This window comes from Dromaius novaehollandiae, chromosome 1 (assembly GCF_036370855.1).
Source record: "Dromaius novaehollandiae isolate bDroNov1 chromosome 1, bDroNov1.hap1, whole genome shotgun sequence".
In the NCBI taxonomy this organism is placed as follows: domain Eukaryota; kingdom Metazoa; phylum Chordata; class Aves; order Casuariiformes; family Dromaiidae; genus Dromaius; species Dromaius novaehollandiae.
This window is the reverse complement of record NC_088098.1, coordinates 212300057-212306056: the sequence shown is the minus strand read 5'-3', so window position 1 is coordinate 212306056 and position 6000 is coordinate 212300057.

Genomic DNA, 6000 nt, shown 5'->3' with positions numbered 1-6000 from the left:
ATCCTTCCTCCCTTTGAGTTACAGTGGATACCTTGTTCCACCTTCAGAAAACATCCGGTTCAGTGGAAGGAGGATGTTTGTTCTTTTCTTCTGAAGTAGTTTGAAGCAGAGCCCAGTCTGGGGCCTCTGATGAAAGGCTTCATAATGCCACGCTCCCTTGAGGAGATTTTGAAGGAATCTAATTTGCTGTGACATACAAATGAAACCGTTTACTTGAACAGGTTTTTCCCCTTTGTGTGTAATGAAATCTCCCTTTGTTAGTGGATTCCTCTCATCCAGTTTTGCTAAGGCGCACACTGACTTGTTGTGCATATGCAGTTATAATGGTAAAAAAGACTGAGAGTTGGTTATTTGCGGTTACAAGTGACCAGAAAGTTCAAACTTGCCTTCCAAAGTTTTGGTCCTTAAGCAACACATTTCTCAGTTGATCACCTAGGTCACCTGAATGTTTTTAAGGCTTTGTCACTCTTTGTTTACGATGAATACAGAAGACCTAAAAAGGGGTTTTGTTTGTCTGTTTGCTTTTCTGTTTTACAGTATCCTGGAAAAGAGACTGGAGAACTTGCAAAGGCCTTATATAAGAAACAAACAAATGAGTCTTAACAAGTCAAAGTAATTTTATCCACTGTTTAAAGCTTAGAAATGTAATTTGTTTTTATGATTGCTATCCATTATCTCCAATTTATGACACACTTTGAAAAATACCGTATCCGTTCAAGATCCCATGCCTTGTATTTATTTAGCTGAAACCTCTGAAAAATTCTCCAGTGAAGCACAGAAGGGAGAACACTGATTTCCAGATTTTTTAAAGATAAACAACAATCAAACAAACCCTCAAACAAATGGATTGTGATGCCTCTACACAAATGAAATTACCTCTGTCTCAGAGGCCTGGTTTATATAAAATGGAATGAATACATATTATTAAAACCAGGGCAGTTCAGCCTGCCACACTGCACCACTGCGAGGAGAAGATCAGTGTGCTGTGTATTTCAAATTCCCCTGAAACTTCAGTCTTGTCTCCTTATCTAACAGCTGGTCAATGGGTTGCTTTTGATATCAACAACTCTACTTAAGGTACTAAACAGTTAAATGCTGGAAAGTGCTCCCGCACTGAAAGGCATCCCTAAAGTCATAACAATTACTTCAGCTTTACGATAGCGGAAATGAGGACAGAGAGTAGCCCCATTTCAGTCTCATCCATGTTAATGACAAGTTCAGCGAAGATGGCAGCTTTCTGTCTCCAAATGCAGGACGGAAATAAAACAGAAATCTAGCCTCACAAGGTTTCATCAGCCTGTGTGTTTGGCATGCAGTGCCGGGCCCTTTCCTCATGTCTGTACTCTCTGATCTGTTCAGCAGATGCCAAACCCACTGCTTAGAAAAAGTCAAATGGTCTGCATGCTCCCCTAGTAAAGCCTGCTCCTGTAAAGCTACTGGGGAGCTATCTCGTATCTACCAGAGAGCTAGAAAGGCTTAAGAGCGTTTTTATCAGACAAGCTTCTTGTTTGTTAAGTAGCAAATCAAGTGGATCAGATTGTTTCAGTTCCAGCTCCAGTGGGTACAGCTGCTATTTGATCTTGGCATGTTGCTTTCAAGTTTAGCTGTGTGAAAGTGGTGACATTTTTATTTGTTTATTTGCAAAAGTCCTGGTGAACATATCCACTGTTCCATTTGGGGGTAGTTTCATGGTATTCAAATAACTCCTTTTTTACTCCTTATCTTGCTGCAGCATGGGAAGCTACGAAAAACTGTTTTCACTTCTGACATCTCAAGCAAGAACAGCCCACATCTGGGTTTGAATTCTTTTAATGAAATTCTAGAAATTCCACTGCTCGTGGAGGTTTGCAAAGAAATACATGGAGGCAAAACCACCATCACATAATGCATTGATCCAGACGTCTCGGACCAGGAAAGCTAGGGAGAAATCTTTTCTACCTCTGTCTCCTGTGACGAGTGTATGTTACACAAAACATGCTCAGATCCATTGGGCTCCATTGATTTTTGGAGCAACGGGGTGACACAAGTAGCAGATATATGCCACCTCTAGAACCTTTGATCCTAAGAGCAATTAGAACCAATTTGGCCTCTAGCATAAATTAAAGCAGACTCAGAGAGACATCAACTCTACTGCTCGGTACTCCAGCAATACAACCTTATGAGCAAATATCAAAGTTACATTTTAAATACTATAATAAAGAGCATACTCTTGTCCAAATGGTGTAAGAAGATGTCATTAATAGCCTCTATGCATTATATAGGATGAACACAATGACTGGATGCCCTACATAAACATTCTCGGCTTTGTTGTTCATCCCTTACAGTGCAAAAATGATATGTGAAAATTCACTTTAAATATTTCATTAGCCTTCTTAACTGACCCAACATGATGATACATGCTGAGAAACTAACAATATATTTATTATGCATAGCACAGATATGTATCTATCCCAGCACAGTCTGCGCACAGAATAAATACATGTGGAATTTCCAGTTGTACCAGCTGAGGAAATTAAAGACCCTGCTCAATAAAGCACTTAGCATCTTGTTAATTTGAACAGCTCTCGGGGTAAACTTTAAGCAAAATAAATGACCTCTTCCCTTAGCAAGAAGTAAGGGGCAGCAAATAAGCAAATTTGCGTATGGGAAATACTTATTATGCATCGGCAATAAATGTTTCCTGTTCAAACTGGCAACAAAGAATAATCTAAAATTCTCTCGTGCTTTATTGAGGAGTTAGGAAGTTAATGGGAGAGGGAAGTTACTACTGATGTCTACCCTAGAAGATAAGCTAAAGTCACTACTGATAATTCTGCTAAAGTACTCTCACGTTCATGTTAAATGGGATCTTATATGCTTATTTAAATTCACATCTAAATAAGATAGCAATGAGGAGGAGCTCAGGATTAATGCAAGTGGATTCTAATAATGCAAACAAGTTTGCAGAGTCTTTTTAAAACTCTTATAGTAACTATAAATGTACAGATTAACTTTGCCAACATTTTCAAAAGCCTCTGTGATTTCTGGTGTTTCCAATTTACATTGTGACAACTGAAAAGGGCTCAGTTTCACAGTCTAGGAGCACAGTTTTTCCAGAATCAGGCTTCCTGAAGTACTTCGAGGAGGACATCCAGATATTAAAGACATTAGTGCATTGAAATCATCAGTATCTTTGGAAAATCTTGGCCACAAGGGAACTGGCTCTTCAATGATGTTGAAAGCTATGTGAGATAACCAGCTTGGCTTTATTTTTCTGGCTGGCTCATAATGCAGCCTCTTCCCCTTCTGAGAAAAGCAATGAAAACACAGTTTACTAATGGTATTGCAAGAGGCTGTACCATTAAGGAACCAGAAAAATCTTATAGTCTTTTCACTGTGTGACAAAATCCCACCAATAACACTTAGATCTCCTCTTTAAGTGACCTAAGAAAAACTACCTCACCATTTTGGCAGCCATCCAGATTGTACATTTTGTGTCAAAAGTTGAAAAAAAAAGGCCATAGAAGCAAATGATTTTGCAGGAAGACTGACACAAAAAGCAGTTGGAGTATTTTTCACAGAAGCAAATATTTCACACAGTTTTACTTTCAAAGGCCTGGCTGTGGCTTTTGTTTAGCTTCTTTTGTACTTGGCTAGACCCCAGTGTACCATTAGCAGAACATGATCTGCCTTTCCTGTACCTATGTTTTTTTTGGTAGCTGAGTATCAGCATCTCTTAAAAGCTGCATCTCAGAGATCTCGAGATAGCATATTCAACTGCATTTGCCAATATCTTACGTTATCAAGATCAGTAGCCGCGTATGGGTTATATGGCCCTGGGAATAGCTCATCTTGGGCACCTCAGCAGTCATTAACGTTCACTCTAAAAATGATAAGTCTCTAACAGCAATCAAAGGTGAATATAAAATGCAGTATCAGATAGAATTAAGTGCTTTTATGTTGGAGTCTTCTGTTTAAACAGCTATTTAAATGGCATGAGGCCGGCCCATCATAAATATGTAGCTATCTCATACAGAACACTGCATACACACATAATACTATAAACTAACCAGAAAGCAAGTTGTCTTTTTCTCAGCTGCATGGGTGCTTTTACTTGAGCCTTGTCTTTATTCTCCTTCCTGTACCTCACAAAACCTTTACGTCAGTGTGCTCTCAGCAAGAGAGTTGCTCTACAGTGAATATCCAGACTAAATCACCCAAGAGTTCAGAGTTCCCAATAGCCTTCCTACAGTTCCTATTAGACATTGAAAAACAGACAAGCTCCTTAGGCCACTCTTCACTGCCTCTTCCAAAGAAAGAGCATGGGGCCATCAAATGAAGCTAGGAGAGGCCAAGTGTGGAACAAACACAAGAAAATGGCTCTTCATGCAACAGTTTGGCCATTGGCCCTTTTGTTTCTGCCCTTTAGGGGAGATGGACCTTTAGGTCCATCCCTGAGATAACTTCAAAGCCTTCCCTGAGAAATGGAGGGTGGCTAAAGAAAGAGAGAAGGATCAGAAAAGGAGAAACCAAAAGACTATAGGGAACAATGAATGAAAAAAAGGAAAAAGATGGAGACAAGGGGTTAAAAATGTAAAAGTAAGAAACTGGAGGGAGACAAAGAGCAAAGGACCCCCAACAGTACCCACCACTCATAAGATGCTGAAGCAGCAGTGCTATTCTTTGCAGCAGCAGAATGACAGCAGGAGGGAGTAGAAAGAGGCCTCATAGTCTTTGGAAACTCCCCAGTCAAGTTTCCTTGTCCTGCTAATCGAACGGGCTAGCTTGGCCAGAGCCAGAAGGTGGTAGATGAGGAGGTCTCACAATCTAGCATGGTCTTAGATGTGGAAAATGTAAATAAAAAGGTGAAGAAAAAAAGTGCAGCCTCAGGAAAACATTTGAGGGAAGCTGAAAGAGAGAATGCAGTCCAGCAAACTGGATATGTATGTGTGCTAGGCCTCTTTTTGCAGAAATGGCAGGGGTAAAGAAACATCTTGAACTGCTTCATAAGCATATTCACGTCACTCAAGGGGAGATTTTACAATTTCTGTCCATGGTGGAATTAGCTCAGAATATAAGACAGGAAACAGGATACCAGGCTAAGATCAGCCTGCAGCAGTGCAAGGACTGTCAGATATTTCTCCAGGAGCTGCAGGGACACGGGAAGGAGCCGCACAACTGAATACATAATCAGGTACACAGACCTCTGCAATGTGCTTGCAAGTGCATGGATTGGGCTAATGCAAGTAATCCAAAGCTGAGATCACTCTGGCTTACTCTGCAGTGATGATTACCCTAGTAGAACTGCTCATGCTGGGAAGTGGTCTTCTGATCACACTGAATGTTAATACTTTGTCCATGGGTTCCCAATCAAACACTCAAAATACTCTGGCTACAGGCAGTGACAAAGCTGTTTTCTGTGTCTTTACTTACATACGAGGGATCACATGGTCATACCTTCTGTGACCACGCTGAAAACCTGAGAGGTCCTCAGATGTCCTCTTCTTCAGTGTATCTGACTGTGCTGGCAGTGCTGGCAGAAGGGTGCCTCTGACCACACTGAAGAGCCTGCCTTCTAGCTACTCCATCATAGCCCACCCTGATGTGTGGCCCTATCTAGGAAACACAGGCTAAGAGATTCCCCCACCAGCTCACCTTGCTGAGGGGGTCACTGCGATGGAGAGCAATGCCATCCTGCAAATGCAAATACATGCCTGGCTGTCAGGGAGCAAAGACGAGTACAACAGTACAGCCCTCACACTGAGTGCATGAGACTTTGAAAACCTGTACTTTGTGCTAAGCCAAGAACTGAGGTCCTTAGTGAATGAGCAAACAGGAAGAGAAGAAATCTCACTCTCAGTACTTAACATTTGGGGTAGATGATTCTCCTGGATATAGGAAGTGGAGGCAGAGAGATAAAAGAAAGATAACTGGATCATCTTTGCTTTGTGTTTTCAACAGAGCTTAGCACTGTCACCATTACAGCATTGGTAGTGCTGAGAAGCCAGTCAGGAACCCTGG